We start from the raw sequence: 21,961 nt of genomic DNA, 5'->3' as shown, positions 1-21,961 counted from the left end.
TCCCCTAAAAGACAAAGTTTGCAGTGTGGGAGTACTCCTGGACTCATCCCTACAGTTACCATCTCAAGTGGATGCGATCGCCAGGAGTGCTTGGTATCAGCTCCGGCTGATACACCAACTGCGTCCCTACCTGGGGCAGAGACCTACCGAAAGGACCTTGAAACAGTGGTACACGCACTGGTAATCTCTCGTCTTGATTTCTGTAATGTGCTCTACATGGGGCTACCTTTGTACCAAGTTTGGAAGCTTCAGCTAGTTCAAAATGCGGCAGCCAGACTGGTCACTGGAACTTGTAGGTCAGACCACATAACACCGGTTCTAAAATCCCTTCATTGGTTGCCGATTAGCTTCTGGGCGCAATACAAAGTGTTGGTTATTACCTTCAAAGCCCTACATGGCTTGGGCCCGAGTTACTTGAGGGAATGCCTCTTCCTACATAATCGGCCCCACACTCTCAGAACACCCGGGAAGAATTTATTAGAACACCCAAAGATAAGACTAACAACAACTTCCCACACAGCGTATACAGCCATAGCCCCTAAGTTATGGAAGAACTTGCCGGAAGAGATCCATCTTATTACTATCTTAGATGCTTTTAAGAAGGCACTAAAGATGGATCTCTACCAGCGGGCCTACCCACCCGATCTTCTATGAAGAACCTAAGAAAACCCTACTTTTGGCTGTAATACTACATGTTAGAATTCAGGGGTAGGCAACCTGCAGCCCGCGGGCCGGATGCGGCCCGGCGAGGCCTTGGGACCGGCCCCAGCCCGGTCCTGCCGCCAATTGCCACCAGGGCCTTTCGGGGGCAATTGTCTATAGAAGCCTCAGAAACATGCATTTATGTTAACATTTTTTTTAAAATCAGCAAATTTTTTCGTGTGTCCTCCATTTTTTTAAAAAAAGTGTCTTGCATTTGAAAATTTTGTCCTACATTTGTCCTGGTTTATTTATATATTTATTTTTTAAAAATATATATATTTAATTATTTATTTTTTGGCTTCGGCCCCCCAGTTGTCTGAGGGACTGCAACCCGGCCCCCGGCTCAATAAGGTTGCCTACCCCTGTGTTAGATGATGTTTTTATTGTTCTGAACTTCATTTTTAAGTGATGATATTTCATTGTAATCTAGATGTTATTGTGGTTTTATGCTTGTCATTGCGATTTTATGCTTGTAATCCCACTTCGATCCATTGGGAGAGGCGGGAAATAGAAATAAAATTTATTATTATTATTATTATTATTATTATTATTATTATTATTATTATCCAGATCATTTTTAAATTATGAATTTCAAACTGTGGCTTGTTTTGATATGTCCTGGTCCTATTTGTTCTTTTAAACTGATATTCTGTGTTTTATTTGGTTTATGTTTTTCCAACAGTTGTTATGTTTTCAACAGAGTTATTTGTTGCGTGTTGATCTATTGTTGTCCCTGTAATGGCTAACCTCTCTTCTATGGCAGGCGCTTGGGACTTCTATTATCCCACCCCTGCTGTCGATTTATGTAACGACACACACTCCTTCACCTTATGGCAGTCCTATGGGGTTTCCTAATTCTACCCCACTAAAATAATGGTTTAAGTATTCATAGAAAATAACAAGCAAATATCCAGTTATTTGAACTTCAGTTTTCTTAGACTTTTGAAATATTAACATTTCAACCTAAAGAAATACATTTTAACTGCTTTTAAAGCTATTTGGATGAATAAATTTATATTTTACACATGTATTTTTTGTTTTGTTTATTTATTTATACTAAAATAAATCACACACATTTCCCTTCCAAACACTCACCTCATAACTGTTAACATCTATCATAAAACTACTACTGAAATAACTGTCCAAAAGTCAAATAAAAGCAGTAATTAAGCATTTGATGTTGCAGGAGAGTCAGAGGCACATAAGTAAAAGAAGCCTAAATTCATGTGATCAGGAGTTCCACATGCTGGATGCCAATAAAAAGAAGATCTTCTCTTTCTTTACAAACATCCATAGCTCAGACGGCCCCATTAGAAGCTGAACTCACCTGTAGTTACACTGAATGCAGTGTATAGACACCAACTTGGGAGGTAATTTTTAAAGAGTATGCTGTTCTGGTTTAATAACCCCAGATATTATGGCTTTTCTCATAAACACAGAAGCTTACCTTCTTCAATACAGTCTTCTGTCACAAACCGGAAAAGAAAAGAAAAAAGAAGACTGTCAGAAGTATAATGATTATTTAGATAAATTACTTGAATTGGATCATTTTTGTCTCCTTACCTTCCTGTTCCCTGAAAGGAGAAAAGAAAACAACTTGGTTAAAACAATGGTAGAATTCAAATATGATTTTAATATAGAAATATGTGATTTGTGGACCCACCTGTATATTCTTTTAGGAACAATGAAGCAAGTATCAACTTGCAGATAGCTGGCATGTGCAAAGGAAAGGTCCTATCACATCAATATCTAAAGCAAGACCTTTTCTGGCACAAGGGCTTGCAAGTTTAGGAATGAAAAATATTGAATAGAACTGGAGTGCTATCCTGGACCCTACCAATAGGCAGTTCAAATTACTTTAGAAGGTAGAGGCTACAATCTCTCATATTACTAGGATGAGTCTCCTGCCAAAAGATTCACTGAAACTGGGTCAAGGTAACTTCACTGCTCATTCATCTTCCCTACATAAAAGTGAAGCAGACACAAGTGATACTTCTGGGTACCACCTGAGTGCCACCCTAGAAGAGCCAGTTGAGGCTGTGGAATGGTCAGTCTCTTGTCCGTTCCCCCTTTTGGGGGGAGAAGCTTCAAATAGACAAGTTTCAAAACCCCACAGACTGAGCTAGCCAGACAGGCCAAATTTAGCCCATGGGCCAATACTCCTTTTTTTCCACAACTTGACAAAGTAACTGCTTTGGCTATCGCTACAAGAGATTCTTGGAATTGCAGTTCCACCCTTTGGTGGAAAGGGCGTTATAAACAAACATTACTATTATCACTGCACTGGGGATTCTGGAGATTCTAGTCTGAAAAGTAACTTTTCCACACTGTGCAGTTCTGAGTTAGTGGTTGCAATGACATAAAATTCTTTTGTTTGACAATCAGTTACAGTATTTTTCCTGAAAAGCCAACATTGCATACCAGTTTAAGTGCTGCAGAGTTTGATTCCCAGCTGGGCCATGAAACCCACTAGGTGACCTTGAGCAAGCCGCACTCTCTCAGCCTTATGGGGAAGGCAATGGCAAAACTCCTCTAAATATATTTTATCAAGAAAGCCCCACGATAGGTTCAGAAATGACTTGAAGGCACACAACAATTTTTTTCTGATCTGAGTCAGTCCAGCAGGAGTCAGTAGTTCCCATACTAGACTAGTCTTTACAAGCCATCAGCAAAGTAGGATGCCTAAACTCCCCGAGACCCTGTCTTCACAGGCCTAATGGACCAACCTCCCCTCCCCCATCTTCTCAGTGGAGGGTATGGACAACACAGAGTCCAATCCCAAGTCTGATACAAACAACCCAGATGATGTCCACCCTGTTCAGCCCAAGCCGGGGGTATACCCCTTTTATAACCCTTTTTAAATGTCCCTGTTTGCTCTGGATTTTCCTAGAAGATGTGGAGCCCTCCATTGCGATGCCAGGTGGCTGTTTAAAATGTATTCTACTCTGTGTCCTGGGACCACCACCACTGCTGTACATCCCTCGCTCAGAACAAGGTGCCCAGCCAAGTTATTGAGGCTGGGTGCCTTGTTCTGACCTCAGAGCAGCAGATGCATGGCAGCAGTGGCAGAGCTGGGTGGCAAAATGGGACACGTGTGCAAATAGCCGCCCACCATCACAGCAAAGGGCCCCAGGTAAAGGTAAGGCCAGCTCCCAGCATACCCTGGCCCGTGCAAAAAGCACCTTACTTTTGCCAACCCATTCAGTCATTAGCAAAAGGAAAGTTTTGATCAGGTGGAAGAAAATCCCATTCCATCAGCACCAGATGGTAGCTTTACCCAAGATTCAGCCTTGATAGCTGCAGTGGTTATGCTGGAGGAGCACTTCAGCTCAGAATATTGGTAGGAGATTAAATGTCCAACTTGGCTATGAGACAGAGTCTATCTTCCCAAAAAAATATCCATCTTTGCTATGAGACAGAATCTAGCCTCTGGAGTTTTCACCATTTTAATTTACTTGGGGTTGTTCCTATGGTTTAAACCGGATTGTGATTTGAAATGATCCGGTTTAAACTACCATGGTTCTCATGTAAAGGAAGGGGGGGCATGGTTTTTACCCATTTAATGTGCATCAAAAAGACGCTGGGGGTTAAAAGGGTGTTTTTTGGGATGAATCAATTTATTCTCAAATAAATCGATTCATCCCAGTGGGAACCACAAGTGGATTCCACCCTGGCCCAAGTGGGAACTAGGTGGGGCAGATTCTATTCTGCTGCCAGTGATGGGGGGCGGGAGGCAGCTGCAATGGCCCTGGCCATCTCTCCATCATTGGCCTCCATGCCTCTCTGTGCCTGGGCCACAGGCTTCTCTTCAGCATTCCTGCAACCTCTGTTTCACCTTCCCCGGGTGCGAAGAACGGAAGAAGGTTAGGGGGAAGGTGGGAAGGAGGTCACAGAGAATCAGGGGAGGCTTCTCTGCAAGCTTCCCCGGCCACGGGGAATGGAAGGAGGCCACAGGGAAGCTGGGCAAGCCAGTTAGAGGCCAAAGGAGGCCAGAAGAAGCCGGTAAGGAGGCTGGGCCAAGGACAGTTGGGGCTAGGAGAGGCCAAGGTGCTAGGTAGTATTGGCACAAACATAGTGAGAACCAAGAACTATTTTTGCACCGATTCATCAATTCAAATCAGGCACCAAATTCTCTGTAAGTGGGAAGGAAGCCTTGGAGACAAAACTGAATAGAATTTGCAGACACAGTTGTTCTTGGGTTGCAGGGGAGTGGGATGAGCCCTGCCAAACTTCAGACAGAGTGAGTGTGGGTGTAGGTGCGGATGAGAGAGAAATGAGTTTTTAACATGAGGGGATGTTATCAAGCACCCTTCCTCCCTACTACCACCTCCTGTAATTTTCGCTGCACTTAACTGTGTTCTTCTAAGCTTATTGCATGGCACTTGGACGATCAGGAACAGAACAGAATCAGGGGGAAACGTGTCTTACCGCACAAGAAAATGGTGAGTCCTCAAGCCATTCCTCAGCTGTTCCTGGCAGCCGGTTTTAAAGGACAAATTTGAACAGTTCCTCAAAATTGGCTGCCATGGAATGGCTGGGGAATGGCTTGGGGATTCCCAGCAGCATCAGCAGCATTCTCCCATTCCCTAGCACAGGTCCCCCCCCCCCCCGTCCTGTTCCATTCTGGTCCCATTTCTCCAAGTGCCATGCAATAAGCTTATTTGTTGTGCATGGGTGTGTGGATGTGTTTCTCATAATCATACTGTACCTACACACACACACACACACAGGCCACAATCCTGCATTAAGAGATATTTCCAGTCAGGAGGAACTACCGTACATCCTGTCTCTCTTATCACCTCTGTAAAATCCTCCCTTCTGCAAGAGAAGTTACAGGTGCAACCTGAAACTATTTCATCACTTGAAAAAAAAATAGTATGTACAGTATGTCTGTACTACTTACTTTTCATACATCATCTTCATATTCAGACAACAGCTTGGAAAAGTTACCTATTTTTTGTAATGCAATGCCTGATGGAGAGATCAGGCACTCTTGAAAGCTCACATGTTTTAGTGAACCAGCAAGTTAGCTTAATAAAATATTATATTGATATGGATTTTTGAATTCTTCTTGTGGCTAGTACAGTCAACTTTTCTTTTTTCTGTGCTAAAGGAATGACCATTAGCATAAATAGGTTCCTTTTTTTTTTTCTTTTAAATAATTGCACAAAATCATACATGTTAGCTTTATGTATGTATTTATCACATATGCATTAATTAAATAAAAATTGAAATTTAATACTGAGAGACTGAGAAAAGTGACATTGTTTAGATAATGTACAAGAGAGACCATCTCTGTGAAGTGCTATAGTGGTATTCAGTTATTCCATTATTCTGGACTAACTCATGGGCTTTACACACTGAGTTGCTATTTTGTAAGGTAAATATAGGTATTAAACCCCAGAAGCCACTTCAAAAAAACTTTTTTGATAGCGCCCTTTTCTCTAGCTATTTTGTCTACCAGTAGAACTATCTTTGAACTATATAGATGTGAGCGCCATTCAATTCAATAAAACTGAGGACTTTATTGCATCACCTCTGGTGCCCGACTTACCTCTTCTGAACTGGGCTCAAATTCGGAAGTTATGCTGATTTTATTATATAGACATTTTCTTCAAAACAGTTTCTCGTTCCTTCTAGTGTTGAATTCAGGCCCCATAAGTCACTTTGGTGACCATTTTTTCCAATTCAAAAACTTCCGAACTGGAAAAAATTGACACTGAAGCAACTTACAAGGCCCAAATTCAACACTGGGGGGAATGGAAGCCATTTTGAGGAAAATATCAATGCAATAAAATCAGTGTAACTTCAAAATTTGAGCCCAGTTCGGAAGAGGTAAGTTGGGCACCAGAGGCGGTGCGATAAAATCCTTACTCTCAGTTAGCGGAGTGTAGATTTATAGCCCAAATTGGCCAATATGCTAGTAGTGCAACCACAAAAGTGTGTGTCTGACAGTTTGGGCTATTTTAAAAAAAAAAACAAATTCTAGGCAAAAAGAAAAGAAGAACATATTTCACTCTACAATACTGTACTTCAAACAAAGTGCTTTTTCAGAGGACATGGGTAGTCATACTAACCAGTGGTTGGCATCACCACACAATTGCTTCAATCCTTGTAACAATAAGAAGTCCCACAGCCAACAACTTGGAGCCTGCTGCTTCTTCTTATTCCCAGTTTGCATACCTGCTCTCTCTGAGCAAGTGAGCTATGGGGCTCGACAGATGGGCAGCTCCACACTGCCCCTGTTTGCCCCACATCATTGCCGCAGCCACCACATGGTGTGGTAACTATGTGCTCCTTCCCAGGAGCAAAAAGAAGCTACCTAAAGCAGCTTCTGGAAGGGGTGCAATTGGTGTGCATGAGTTCCCCAATCGTGTCACTTCCTGCCAGTGCCATTTGAGCACTGTGTGACACTCACGCCATCATGGCACTGCTCGTGTGGAGGGCGGCAAGCAATGATGGTAGCATCCTTATGGACTAGGGCTGCTGGGCATCTAAATGCTCAGTCTCATCTAGCCCTAGTTCTCCGGGAGGACACTGCAAAATGTCCGTCTGTAACAGGTCAATGATGGGGAGAACAACATATTGTATAATCTTGTCCCAATTTGGCAGGGACAATTAGTCCCAATTAGTCCTCTTTTATCCCACTTTTTCAGCTGCTTTTAAAAAGACCTAGTTTCTTTCTTCTCCAAACATGTTCCCCCTTCATCCTCAGCTGACTTCATTCGTCGCAAACTGAATTCTAAATTCAGAGTAGTTTGCACTCAATTAACACAGTGGAGGGAGAGGACAATAGTGGGTGGAACCTTTCCCTTCTCAGTAGGATCAGGCAAAAGCAAACTGCTGCAGCCTCTCCTATCTTGTGTGTTCTTCCTGATTAATAACTTTCTCTGTTTTGACTGCATTCTGATGTCCCAATTTTCATCTGTGAAATGTTGAAGGACATAGAAAAAAACTGTGACCTACATGACCTTCCCTGTTCTCTCTCTCTATGAAGTAATGTGGGTTGGGTTTAGTGCAAGAGGCAAGTGGCCAACAACAATAAACAGGAGGAAATGTGGTATATTTAGTGCATTTAGTGTATCTCTATGTTTGGTGTTACCTGGTATAATTCATGGTGTCACCTCCGCATTGATTTCCTTCCATATCACACCATATAGAATCCTTAGTTATGTTTTTGTACTAATGTTACTCATAAATCATATTTCCCATATATCACTGAACGTAATAGTAATAATTGTGACATAAACTGGCAAAATTAAAATTATACCTTTAAATTACAATATCATATGCACACGCACAATAAAAAACTATGTATTTACATGTACATAGTTGCATGGGGCTAAAGTAAAAATTTTGTAAGATCTGATGCTTTTAAAGAAAACTTTAAAATATTTAAAACATTAAAATTTAATTTTTACAAAACCTGGGCCCACTCCTTTCCCCTCCCACTGAGCCTCACCCCACTCACACTATCTCTTCAGCATTTTAAAGGCATGCAGGCAAATGTCACAGCTCATTTCTGCCAAAAGGCAGAGTTTTGGGGAGCTGTTGTGACATCCCTCCTTAGAGTGTCACCTGGTGTGGTCCACAATCTCACATCTCCCTAGTGACAGCCCCGAGTGTGTGAAAGCTCACTAGGAGCAACTCAATCAGACTTTGGGGGGAAACTATATCTTCCATACTTCCTCGGCCAAAATGGGCAGTACCTTTTTTGGTTGGGAATTCTGAGAGTCATCAGCCAAAAAATAGCTTTTACATACTGTAATCTTTCTTGAAGCCCCTCCCCAAGCTGAAACCAAAACTGCTGGCCACAGAGACATCTTTTCAAGCGTGAGTTTGAGATAGCAAGGCTCACAGAGACAGCAGACTATGAATAATGTCTTCCACAGAGACATCTGCCCTCCTACCACAAGGAATTTTCTATTAATAAACACCTACATCATTCAGGATGATTTCATGGTAGGATTCCTATCATCCCTGGACCATGTTGTTTAAAGATTTGAATGGCATATCTGAGTGATCTTGGACCACACCCATCAGTTGAAGTGACAGACAAACAGCAGAGATAATCTGTCAGGTGTTTGGATCAGGAACAGAATGAAAAGAAAATTGAACACTTACTCTTCATATTCTTCAATGATCTCTTCAGTGTCTGACATTTTCAGTTACCTGCCATCAAAAACAACAAAAGAGGGTCTGTTAGAAGCTGCAACAGATTTGTTTGTTTGTTTGTTTGTTTAAATTTATTTATTTTTAAAATATATTTTTATTCCATCTTTTTCCTGATATGGGACCAAAAATTCAATAGGTACAGCCATAGCCAGCTCTAGACAACTGTGTATTGTTCCTTACAGCCATAGAAGTGTCCAAGAAGAGTAGCTTCTCAGAAATAAGAGGTGGCTACCGCAATTCAGCACTAAAAGTTTGAATACATATAGTTTTACACTTTAAGGCCCAGAGATGGACAGATCTTTCTGTTTAGGTTTCTCTCACATGAAACGTTGCAGGGTTTTTGTATATGTTTTTGTCTTGTTTTTTTTATTTTGAATCCCTTAACATTTTTTTAATTGCTTTTGTTATTTGCAAACATGGTAAACATGGTAAATTCTTATCTAAAATGAACTGAAACAAATATCTGGCTATGGTGACACATGTAAACATTTATGAGGTAAAAATAGCTACACATGCTTTACATTAAATAAGAAAATAGCTCTAGTAGGAAGCTACAGCTATATATGCAAGCTGTTGCTACTATGGGATTTATTTACAGACATGCCTATTAAGGCAATTCAGCCACTACTTACACTTTATAGGATCATAGAATCAAAGAGTTGGGCCAGTGGTTTTCCAAACTTTGGTTCTCCAGGTGTTTTGGACCTCAACTCCTAGAAGCCTTAACCAGTTGGGCCAATGATCAGGAATTCTGGGAGGTGAAGTCCCAAACATCTGGAGGACCAAAGTTTGCGAATCACTGCCATAGGCCATCAATTTCAACTCTACACTCAATGCAGGAACTCCAGCTAGAGCATCCCCAGTATGTAGCTGTCCAGCCTTTTTTTGAAAATGTCCAGAGAAAGAGACCCCCATCACCTCTTTAGCTAATTTATTCCATTGCCAAATTGCTTGTACCATCAAAGGATTCCTTCTAATATTCACTTAAAATCTACCGTCCTCTAATTTAAAACCTGGTCCTACCCTCTCGGGCAGCAGTGAATAAACCTGTACCCTTTCCTCTATGATAGCCCTTTAAAGAGTGCAATCATATCACCCCTTCAGTACAATTTAAAGAGTTACTGCAATGCTAGAAATTTGAGAACTGAAGGAAATTTTCATTTTAGGACGATATCATTCTTATTGTAAGGGGAAATGCCCTCTTTCCCCACTTACGTCCGTAGTTCTTTCCTGAGCTGGGGATCTGCTGTAGAAGGCTCAGTTAATATGCTGATGTCACAAATGTGTACATTTAAATGTACATGAAATGTACTAATACTCAGACATGGCTTCTGTCCAAACAAACATAATGCAGGTCCAGTAGGATGCTCCATGTGATAAAAATTAAAATATCTCCATGTATCATCATATCCATACCTGATACAGAGCATGCAGTGTTTGACCAAGCCATCCATACAGAACAGCCAAAGTGGTCTGGCAGGGATTCTAGCAGTATCAACACCCTGGAAGGGTGCCATCATTGCTGCAAGAATACTAGTAGAGAGGCTATAGCCAGGAATGAGATGGGTTGCATGGTAATCCTTCATTTAATTGTGTCCTGAGGAAAGATTCCCTGTACTCTCATAATGATGATTTTGACATTTATAGTGGGCTGGCTCCTCAAAACTATACATTTGCAGAGCTTCCGTATTTAGTTCAGATTTGAAAAGTTATGAGACAAATAAGGAAAGCTGATGTTCTATTAATCAATACAAATCAGCATTTTCAGGGAATCTAGGCTAGTTTAAATTCAAAAGCAGTTGCTAATGGACAAAGGGCAAAGGGCATAATGAACAAAGGTCCAAAATGCATTCCAAAAATAAACCTGTTGGAAACTGCTTTAACTGCCCGGCTCAATGCTAAGGAATTCTGATAACTGTAGTTTTGTGAGAGATTAAGCCTTCTCTGTCAGAGAGCTCTGGTCCCACAATAAACTACAGTTCCCAGGATTCCCTAGCATTGAGCCAGGGCAGGTAAAGTGGTCTCAAACTGGTTTGTTTCTGCATTCTGTTTTGGGCCACAAATAGAGATAAAATGAAAATTCTTAGTAAAGACTATTTGGAAAAATTGCTGTGAAACCTGTTGAGGAATTTGGAGGACTGCAGAAAATATTTGGTGGAATATAGTCCCCCTAACCTTTCACCTTCCATAAAGAAAGGAGAATTTCAGGTGTGACTGTGGAGCTAAGCCAATTATTGTAATACATCAAAGGAACCAATGAACTTGTTCCCTCCAATGCTCATATTTTGTTCTATCGGCTTCTTCAGTCATTGCATGAACCAAAAATATAGCTTTCTTCAATATTGACTGAGCTGAAATATCACAGAAAATAATTTCTTGAGAGGTTTTCCAGCCATATTTTCCACAATGCTTTGTAGAATTTTCCACCCAACATCAGGAGAATATTTGGCAAAATACTTTTTGTCACCATTTTGCTTTTGCAAATAGAACAATTTAGTGAGGCCATTTTCACTTGCCCAATTATAGTTGGAGATCATGACCAGATAGATGCTACATGTTGCCTGGCTGAAATGCATCAAATTTTCTCAATCCTGTTTAAATTTACCAAGGCCCTTAGAATTTATTTTCAGCCAAAAAGCAAGTTTTTCTGACCATTTTTTTCCTGTACAATTTAGGGATTTGGGGGCAAGGAGCCTAAGGTCCACAAGGGAAACAAACCCACAGTCCAAATGATCCTCTCCCCTGCTACAGGGAAAACTCCATGGGATAAGTTGTTCAATTAAGACCATATAAGATTTCAGCTCAGGGTGTTCAGTTTGCTTCAGGAAACAGATGCTCCTCTCCCTTTTCACCCCAAACATTTCCATGGGGGAAAAACTGGTACAGCTCTGATGTTAAAGAAGCAAAAATTCAAAATATGATTTTTAAACCAATGAAAGAAGGGTTACTGTATATACTCATGTATAAGTCTAGAAATGTTGATCAAAAAATGGATCCAAAAAAACTGAGTCGACTTACCCATCATGGATCAATGTAAGTACTGTACTTTAAGTCATAAAAATGAACCGTTCCTGGTTCAAAAGACAAAAGTGTAATCTGTGCTGGAAGCACTGACCTCCCCTCTACTCTCTTATCCATCCAGCCTTTAGGGTAGTCATGAACAGTTATTATGCCTGCTGGAAATTTTTTACTTTGGCATTGTTTTTATTTGCTTCATCCTTTACATTTTTGTTATATGCCTCTAAGTCTTACCCTTGACTTATCCATGGGTCATAGCAAAATCCATAATTTTGGCCCCCCAAACTTGCCCTCGACTTATACATAAGGTCGAATTATAGTCAAGTATATACGATAAACATGAAATATCACAATTGAGATCCTTAACTGAGAGATTCAGCATGGTGTAGTGGTTTGAGCATTGGAGTGTATATCTGGAGATCAGGGTTAGATTCCCCACACAGCCATGGAAACTCACTGGGTGACCTTGGTGGAGTGATACACTCTCAACTCCATGAACTCCTGTGTTAGGTTCACCTTACAGTTGCCATAAGTTGGAAATGACGTAAAGGTATACAACAACAAAAATTCTTAACTGAGCTGATTTTATATATAACTATGGGTGTCATTCTGTTAGGCAGGTATGACATACACATGTGTAGGTCTCTTTTTGGAGGAGTTCTAAAGATCTATTCTCTAACTTTTTCCACTCCATCCCAAACCTTTACCTTTTTCAGAAGCTGTCGAGCCTGAGGAGAAGATGATGCTATTTACCAATAGGGAAAGGGGAGAATACAAATTCAGATGCTGAAGATGTGACTGCTCAGGGCTCCCAGGAAAAGGAAAAAGAGGGTATAGCCTGTCTGTGAGTATACCCACAGTATTTCCTGATGAGGAAAAGGATGGAGTGCAGGGGGGAGCACACACAGGGCTGGAGCATGGGGGGAGTGCATGCTGGGGTAGCATGGGGGGAAGGCCCAACTGGGTGACACTCCTCTTCCCAGGTGTCACCCAGTGTGGGCCACCCCACTGCACCATTGCACCACTGCCTCCCTAGTAACACCACTGATTTCCTCCTCCACAACTATGCAATCAGCTGTTTCCTCATCATCTGAATTACCTTGCCCTCCCTGTCTTCCCTGATAGTAAGCGGTAACAGCAACAGTAGCAGCATAATCCAGGATTTGACAGCTTGATGGGGCCATGGAAGTGTGTGGTCTATATGTTCTGCCTGGGAAAGCAGGGGGGAAAACAAACTTGGTCACTTAGGTGGTGGTTCAAATACAGGTTGAGCCCCACATCAAGCCTTAGGAAATAGCTGTAGTCATTGACTGAAAATGCTTCCCTTTTTTCCAAATGAAGGGGACGCAAGAAACAAAGCATGGCTCAGGATGCAGGTTATCTGGTAGAAAAGCTCCACTTTATGCCTTTGCCAGAAACTTGATGATATCAGGAGTGTCACCACACTTCTTGACTTCAAGCTGTTTTTCTTGTTTTGCTTGTTGAAAAGGTGAGGCTTGTGGGAGGAAGGGAGCTCTTCGTGTACTTCTCTATATACAATTTCTCCATTGTCAATACCATTTCAGACAATGAGAATGAAAAGGGGCCAAGTTATATTTGATACAGCTGAATGCACAATTATGTAAGATTTATTAAAGATATTCTTAGTAACAATATATTTTATTTCAATTTTGCAAAAAAAAGGATTAAAAGATACTCTGTAAAAGGGTGGAACTTAGTAAGTAATCAAGCTACACCTGCAAAGATGTAAATAAACCCAAATGCACAAAAAAAAAATAAGAAGCAGTATCAATTACAGGAGCAGAAAAGAACAGATGGCCAGATAGAAAGACGTTGTAGGCTAAACAGTGCACTAAAAGCATAAATCTGCATCCTTGATCTAATACCTTTTGCCTGGATACTGGTTTGATGGTGATTTAAGAAATCTGCAATAGAGATAAGGTATCTTAATTTTGGCTTAGATTGTCATTAAAAAAGTGCTTTATAGACTACCATGATGGGAGAGAGGGGACAGAGAGAGGGAGAATTTTGCTATAAGCTGGAGATGTTTCTTGGATCTCGGATAGTGGATTCATTCTGGAACATTCTATATATATATGCAGTCAGTGAGAGGCTTATGTTGTCTTTAGAGGCAAGATAAAAGGTGCTGATGAGGAATGAGAGGGTTCTACTTTTAGGATAACAGCAGCCCCATATTGCCTGTCTGACACAACTTCTAGCTGGGAGCTGTTGACCTTGGCTTGGAGTCTGAACACACTAGCTCGCTGATATCATGAAGCCTGTTTTTTCTCCCATGTCTCTGTTGTTCAGCAGCATAGTTCTCCTAAAATAGGTGGCAGATGATTAGCAATAGCATCAGCAGGCACTGATAACTAAAAACAAGCAGTGATGTCTGATGTGGATAGGGCATGGTACATACACATTTGGCAGTTTAAAAGAAGATAAGGGGTATGCTGGAAGCACTGGAACTATAAAGAAATTTTTAAAAAATGCTCTGGAGAATAGCTTTTATTTCTCTCTTTGTTTTTCTATTGTTTCATCTATGAAGAGTGAATACCTTTGCTGCTCTCTTCCTTCCAAATGTTTTAAATGGAAGACATTGGTTATGATCTCATAAATATAGCCCAGTCTTTGACCGTAAAAATAATTTCAATGGTGTCATCCCGATGCATTGGATAAGTTTCACTATCTCAACCAGGATGGCCATATGAACAAAATTTAAAGTTCTGTCATTCATGCTTCTGTAAGAAAGATTTAGGAAGTTGCTTGCCAACAGTACTTATGCCCTTTTTGGAATGCAGAAAGTGGAAACAGCTAGCCATGTTTCATTAAATTGCACTAATTAGGATGTCTGATTAACATTTATCACATTTATAGTATATCTTGATTTCAGTAACGCTTTGGACAGGGTCCCCCATGACATTCTTGCAAACAAGCTAGTGAAATGTGGGATAGACAACGTAACTGTTACATGGGAGTTTATCACACGGGAGAAATTTCTCTTAATTTCAAATGAAAAGAAAGTGGGGCCAGAACGCATTCACGTGAATTTGCTAGTTCAGTGAATTTACGTGAATTCGAATTGTGTTTGAACTGACTTCCCATTGCCCAAAAATAGCTTGCCATTGCCCAAAATTACATGTGGTACTCTATCACGCAATAACGTGAAACCCCATGATTGCGTTCAGACTGACTTCCCATTGCCCGAAATTGCGTGTGGTAGTCTATCACGCAATAATGTTAAACCCCATGATTGCATTCGGATTGCCATTGGATTATACTTCCAATTTCCCTTGTCTGAGAAACTCCATGGATTTGTAATTGGTTGATTGGCCAAACCCAAAGGGTGCTCAACAATGGCGCCTTTTTATCCTGGAGAGAAGTGACCAGTGGGGTCCCACAAGGCTCTGTCCTTGGGCCAGTTCTATTCAACATCTTTATCAATGATTTGGATGACAGAATTGGGGGCATACTTGTCAAATTTGCAGATGACACCAAACTAGGGGGAGTAGCAAATACCCCAGAGGACAGGATCAAAATTCAAAGTGACCTGAACAGACTAGAAAGCTGGGCCAAAGCTAACAAAATGAATTGCAACAAGGGGAAATGCAAGGTACTGCACTTAGGGCAGAAAAATGAAATGAAAAGATATAGGATGGGTGACAACTGGCTGAACAAGACTACATGTGAAAGGGATCTGGGAGTCCAAGTAGACCACACATTGAACATGAGTCAACAGTACGATGCGGCAGCTAACAAGGCCAATGCGATTTTTGTCTGCATCAATAGAAGTATAGTGTCTAGATCAAGGGAAGTAATAATGCCACTCTATTCTGCTCTGGTCAGGCCACACCTGGAATATTGTGTCCCGTTCTGGGCACCATAATTTAAAAAGGATCTTGAGAAAATGGAGCGTGTCCAAAGGAGGGTGACTAAAATGTGAAGGGCTTGGAAACCATGCCCTATGAGGAACAACTTAGAGAGCTGGGGATGTTTTACCTGGAGAAGAGAAGGTTAAGAAGTAATATGAAAGCCCCGTTTCAATATTTGAAGGGATGTCATATTGAGGAGGGAGCTAACTTGTTTTCTGCTGCTGCAGAGAACAGGACCTGGAAGAATGGATGCAAGCTACAGGAAAAGAGATTCCACCTCAACATTAGGAGGAACTTCCTGACAGTAAGGGCTATTCCACAGTGGAACAAACTCCCTCGGAGTGTAGTGGAGTCTCCTTCCTTAGAAGTCTCTAAACAGAGGATGGATGGTCATCTGTTGGGGATGTTTTGATTTAGATTTCCTGCATCGCAGGGGGTTGGACTGCATGGCCCATGAGGTCTTTTCCAACTCTATGATTCTACAATTCTATGATTCTACATTTGAAGGGTACACATTTAGGCAAGCCTCTGGGAGGAAACATCGTGGAGCTTTTACTTCCAATTTTGAGGGGAAAAACAGACCTGGATGGCCCCAAATGGCCTTTGATGACCACTGCATGCCCTAGAATCTTCTAGGGTGCTATTTGGGGTAAATAGTAGACAGGTATGAGGCTTTGGTGGCTACCTGTGATCCACAGGTGCATTTTGCCCATCCTAGCATAGTAATAAACAAGTATCTATCTGTTTACTTGCTTGCCTACTTGCTTGCTTTTTTTTTTCCCCCCCCCCCCTTTTTTTTTTTTTTTTTTTGGTCCTGCTGTTTTCCATACTGTGGACCTAGGCAAGTTACAAATTAATGGTTTTTAACGGAAAAACAAAAAATCCATGGCGGGATACAGACGGGCAAAAAGGGGTGTGTTCATGACGTCATGAAGGTATAGCCTTCAGACGGCCCTTACCTGAATGCCGCCATGAACACGCCCCCGCACGCCCCAAGCGGGAAGAAGCGGCATTAAAAAGGTGCTGCTTTTCCCCGCTTCTTTTCTATATAGTGCGCATCCGCCAGCCGGCAAAAGAAAAAAAAAGCCCCGTTTTTGGCTGCCCGTGCGGAAGCTGCCTCTCTGTTTGCAGTGTCCTCCAAGGCGGCGGTATGGAAACTGCGGGTCAGAAACGGCCCCAGGTGAGGCGTCTTCACTGCCCCCCATATGGAAGCCCCATACACCTGAGCCGCGCCCCCGGGGCGGGCGGTCTGGAAGCTCCGTATTCAGCAGAATACACCTCCAAGACGTCTTCCCCTGCCCGTCTGTATCCCACCCATGTGTCAAAAGCAGTAATGGAGTTAGGGATTTTCTTCAGGAATACTAAGTACCAGGGGAAGAAGGATCTAACCAATAAAAAATTATATTAGTCAGAGTCTAACCAAAGTTAAGAGTTCACTTTTCTGTTATAATGCTTTTTCTGTGAAAGAGATTTAAGTTGATGCTTAATGCTTAACTCTGACATTGTAAAGAAGACCATTCTGCTAATGGCAGAACATTAGCCAAAACATATCCTTAGGATTTTCTCATGATTCAGCCATTAGCAGCTAAAGCAATGAAAAACAAATTCATAACTAGGGCATGGAATGTGCTATATTCATTTGTTAAAAGTCTGAGAGTATCTGTTTAAAAACATGTTTCTGGAACTCATGTATTCATATTCATGGTACTCATTTCACAAAAAAGTCTGGAAATAATAACTCTGCCGGACGTTTTCTATGTGCTCAGTTTTCTTTACTTTGGAGTTGGCCTTACAGTCCAGCATTTCTGAGTGCAAATATATAGTCCAAATATGTAATTACTCGCTCTGAAGCCAGAATCCTGCCAGTGCCTTACACTGATTGCAGATACACCACATAGATGGTGGTAGAAGCAATCAAAAGGCTGCTGGTGCAAAAGCCATGTGGGAGGTATGCTGCCATTGTACACAGTGGCATCACTAGGGGTGTGTGGAGAGTGCAGACCATGCCACGTGACACCCCAAAAGCGGGGTGAGACCTGGTTGCTCCCCTCTACCTCAGTGCTGTTGCCTCCTTCTCTTCATGAGAACAGCATCATGAGGAGAATGAGGCAGCAGCACCGAGGGAGCCAAGCGCCCCCCCCCCCCAACTTGGTGCCATTGCCTTGGCACAGCACACAGCCCAGCCTGCCTCACTGCCCTGCCAATACTACTCATGTGTAGAGCAACATGTGGCAGTAAAGTAGGTGTTGCCCTTTTGGCCTGCCCTGGGAAGTCCCACCCCCTACATTGGGTGACACCCTGGGCAGCAATGCCACTGATTGTACAGTCAGCCCTCCACATTTCTGGCTTTCACTTTTGCAAATTTGATTATTCATGGCTTTGAGTAACATGTTGTCTCTAGGGATCTCTAGGTCCTCCAGCATGACTATACCAAAAGGTGACCATAAGCTCATGGTGGAGGACCTAGAGATTCTTAGAGAAGTGTTTTCTCATGGGAGGTAGGAATGTTTATTTTTATTTCTCATTTTTCCACTTTCACCAGAGTCCTAAACCCAGTGAATGTGGAGGCCAGACTGTAATCCATACTTCTGTCATTTCCAGGGACTGTTACGTGACCAAAAATCTCAGAAAATGGGGAGTCATGTGCGTGGAAGCCCACCCTTAAGAAGTCTCTTGCTTCTCTTCCCATCTAAGAACAGTTCACTAAGCCTGGATTCCATGCTTTGTCCCCAACTGTCATAAATAGGAACAAGAGGCCTGTATAATCCTCAGGAGCTTCCTGAACCATTTTCCCTTGGAGTTTCATGTTTAAAGTCAGGTTTTTCACAGGGTATGCCTTTCCACCTAGCATGTTGCATCAGCATGAACCTTGCCCAGCCCATGCCTCTCACCTGTGGCCACTTGAAACATTCCTGAGTTTCATCAAAAGTGTTCAGCAAATCCAGCCAGCCCATTTCAGGTTGGAAGCAAATCCCCAAAGTAAATGAAATTGTAGGGATTTGGTAGGGAGAGTCTGCTCAACTACAAATAACTCCCATTTGTCACACCATCTGCTTTCAACCATAGCTCCCAGTTTCTTTTTTGCTTTTGGACAGATTATCACAAAGTATTTGTTATTCCCGTCATTTCTACCAGCTGTATGACAACAGTCAATTATTATTATTATTATTATTATTATTATTAAAATTTATTTATGAATAATAATAATAATTGACTCTGTTGTCATACAGCTGGCAGACATGACTAGAATAACAAATACTTTGTGATACTCTGTCCAAAAGAATGCTGTAGATTCAATTCATAAAATTATTAGGAGAAAGAGAAAGGGTGGAGTAGGGGATATTAGTATAATGTCCTAAACTCACCCTTTTGTACTTCCACCACTGGAGAATGAATATTAATAGTAGTAAAGGTGGTGGTGATGGTAGGATTAGCATCAACAATAACCTCTCTGAAAATGTTTTAGTTTCCTGAAAATGAAAATGTATCAAAAATGTTGTAGTATTATAAAGATATAATATGAAATCAAAAATTAAAACAGTATCAGAATAAAACAAGAGAAAACAGTAGAGCCCAAGTTCTTTGAAAGCACTAAAAATTATTTCTATAACTAAAAAACCTAGAAAATATATTATCAAAAAAATTCTTCACCTGCCACCAAAAAGACCAGAACTCAAGTATCAGGCATGCCTTTTGGATGAAAATAAACAAGCCAGGATATTATCACTGGAAATAGTATTTCCTAAGCAGCCACCTATTTCAGCTCCTCTGCATGCACCCACAGACATGTCTCAGATTTTGCAAATGAAAAACCAGGACTCAAGTTGCCTGCAACCACATTATCTCATTCCAGAGATCAATTTAGTTAAAAGCCAAAGAGTTTCCATTGTTTAAGGGCTATCCTGTTTGAGCTTTGGTTAGCAGATGGCCATCTGTATTGTTTAAGTAAGCTATTCCAATAACCTGACTAGATCATATCTAACTTCTCTTCTAAGTTAAATTAACAAATTCTCTCTCACACTCTCTTAAGGCATTTCAGACTATTGGATACGCTACACCTCTACACTATAGATACTTAGTTCTTGGATGGGAGACCATCAGTGAATACCCAGAACGGGGTAAAACTACCCCTGAATGTGGTGGTGTTTGCCTTCAAGTCATTTCTGACTTATAGCAACTCTAAGATGAACATATCACAAGACTTTCTTGGCACGTTTCTTCAGAGGGGGTTTGCCATGGCCATCTTCCAACGCTGAGAGTCTGCAACTTGCCCAAGTTCACCCAGTGGGGTTCTCAGTACTGCTTGCCTAAGAAAACCCTATGAAATTCATGGGGTCACCATAAATCAACTTTAACGCACGTACACACAGATATTTTTACTCTATATCCATACTTTGTGCCAGGGTTAAGGAGTTTGTAGCACTCAAGTTTTGTTTGATTATGACTCCCATCACCATAGGATATGTTACCTGGGGCTGATGGGAACTAGAGGGCCTCAGGTTGCCCATCCCTGTTGTATTCTGTCATAGTTGTCACTAAGTACTAACAAAGGATTCCAAAATGGATTAGGCAATATAATTCTATGCATGTTTGTTTACTTAGATATAGTTTCCTATAAAACTTCAGATTTTATTATGGACTCAACTTTGTAACAAACTATACTAGAAGCCCACAAATCTTCAAAAGCACTGTAAGGTTTCCCCCCACAAATAATTAAACCTAAGTGCTGAAACCATGAAACATTAGGCAAACAAAACATCGAATCTGCACATACCTCCCCCCCCCCCCCCACACACACACACAGAAACAAACAACTGCAAACTTCAGTTAAGAATTTTTCAGAAGAACAGCAATGTTTCGTTGGCTTGGAAGACATCAGTTGAGCTCAGATTATGAATGGCACACTTCTTAATAAAAACACCTAATTTTGTGCTATTACAACAAGCATTCCTAGCATGGTTTTGTCCTAAAGAAGTAGGTGCTTGATACTGGATATACATTTCTGTAGCTAATGTTCTTTGCTCAAATTAAGTGCTGAATTGTTTACAAAATTGCATTGTAGTCATTTTTTCATAGCCTGGTCTTCAAGCAAGACAAAACAAATCCTATCTAGTGACTGTCCTGATGTCATATAAATACTCATCAGGATTCTCCACTCCCTCATTTTTGGGGTATAAATATACCATTAGGCAAACAGTTTGCAGATCCAATGCTAAAGTCTGTACTCCACTGTATATTTTGTGCATGGTGGATTTATAATCTCACATTCCATAACATCACATATACAATGGTACACGTTTCCTACAAGTCTTAGTGGTATTTTCTTGGGGGGGGAGGGAGGAGTTCCCATCAGTCTCACAGAGAGAGAAATATAATCTGTCATCAGTTATGTATTTATTTATTTCCAATGATTTAAACTCAGTAAGAAGAAGCAGAGATTTTTGCTTCTTAGAAGAGGCTATCCACTAAGGACTGGATTGGGGAGGATGGATAATATCAAACAATGGCCTCCTTTCCCTGTTAAACCATGATTACTATAGATTATTTCCAGCTATAGCATATTCCCAACAAAGCCTGAGAACAAAGAACACAGTTTAAGGTTGGAAGCTTACCTTGTGTGCAGAGAACAGGTGAAAGTCTTTTCAGTGGAAACCAGTGGAGGGTCTGAGAAAGGCAACTTGAAAGAGTGAGGCTTTAACAAGAGCCCTCTACCCACCCCACCCCTACCCCCCACCCCTGCCCAGACTAGATGCCTGATTGGGAAAATGCCAGATGGGAACAGCTTGGAATGCTAAGCTTTGCTGCTATTTTGGCAGTGTCAGCTGAAACCTCTTGTGCAATTCTGCTTCTTCCCTGCCTCAGAGCCCCATATAAGCCCTTGCTATTGTATGGCTTCAGAGAATTGCTATTTTAAACCCAAGATACCCAAGAGTCTGACACAAGCCAGCCACCTGTCATTCTCAAGTGGCCTGAAACTCTGATCTGGAATGCTTTTGCTCTGAGATGGCTCTGGGTTGTAATCTAGAAGGCCAGCAAATGATGCCTAACACATGGCTTTGTTCTCCCCCTGATTGCCCCCACACCCACCCCAATCCCTTAATCGGGATTTCTACTGACCCCCTGCTGCCTAACCAGCTGCTCTGGGAAAAGGGTCAAGACAACAGTGCAAAGCTAAGTGGGAAATGATATTTTAA

General features: G+C 41.4%; 1 long non-coding RNA gene across 1 annotated transcript; it reads right to left on the bottom strand.

The window, feature by feature from the left end:
• Positions 1-1,584: 1,584 nt before the first annotated feature.
• On the bottom strand, positions 1,585-21,473 carry LOC121929414. Its single transcript, XR_006103667.1, has 4 exons — positions 21,380-21,473; positions 8,827-8,874; positions 2,266-2,276; positions 1,585-2,167 (listed from the first exon to the last, which is right to left on the bottom strand). It is a non-coding gene; the product is annotated as an uncharacterized LOC121929414 (long non-coding RNA).
• Between the last annotated feature and the right edge of the window lie 488 nt (positions 21,474-21,961).

The sequence above is a fragment of the Sceloporus undulatus genome, chromosome 4 (genome assembly GCF_019175285.1).
Source record: "Sceloporus undulatus isolate JIND9_A2432 ecotype Alabama chromosome 4, SceUnd_v1.1, whole genome shotgun sequence".
Classification (NCBI taxonomy): domain Eukaryota; kingdom Metazoa; phylum Chordata; class Lepidosauria; order Squamata; family Phrynosomatidae; genus Sceloporus; species Sceloporus undulatus.
Note: the sequence above shows the minus strand (reverse complement) of the source record. Positions and strands in the feature narration are given on the sequence as shown.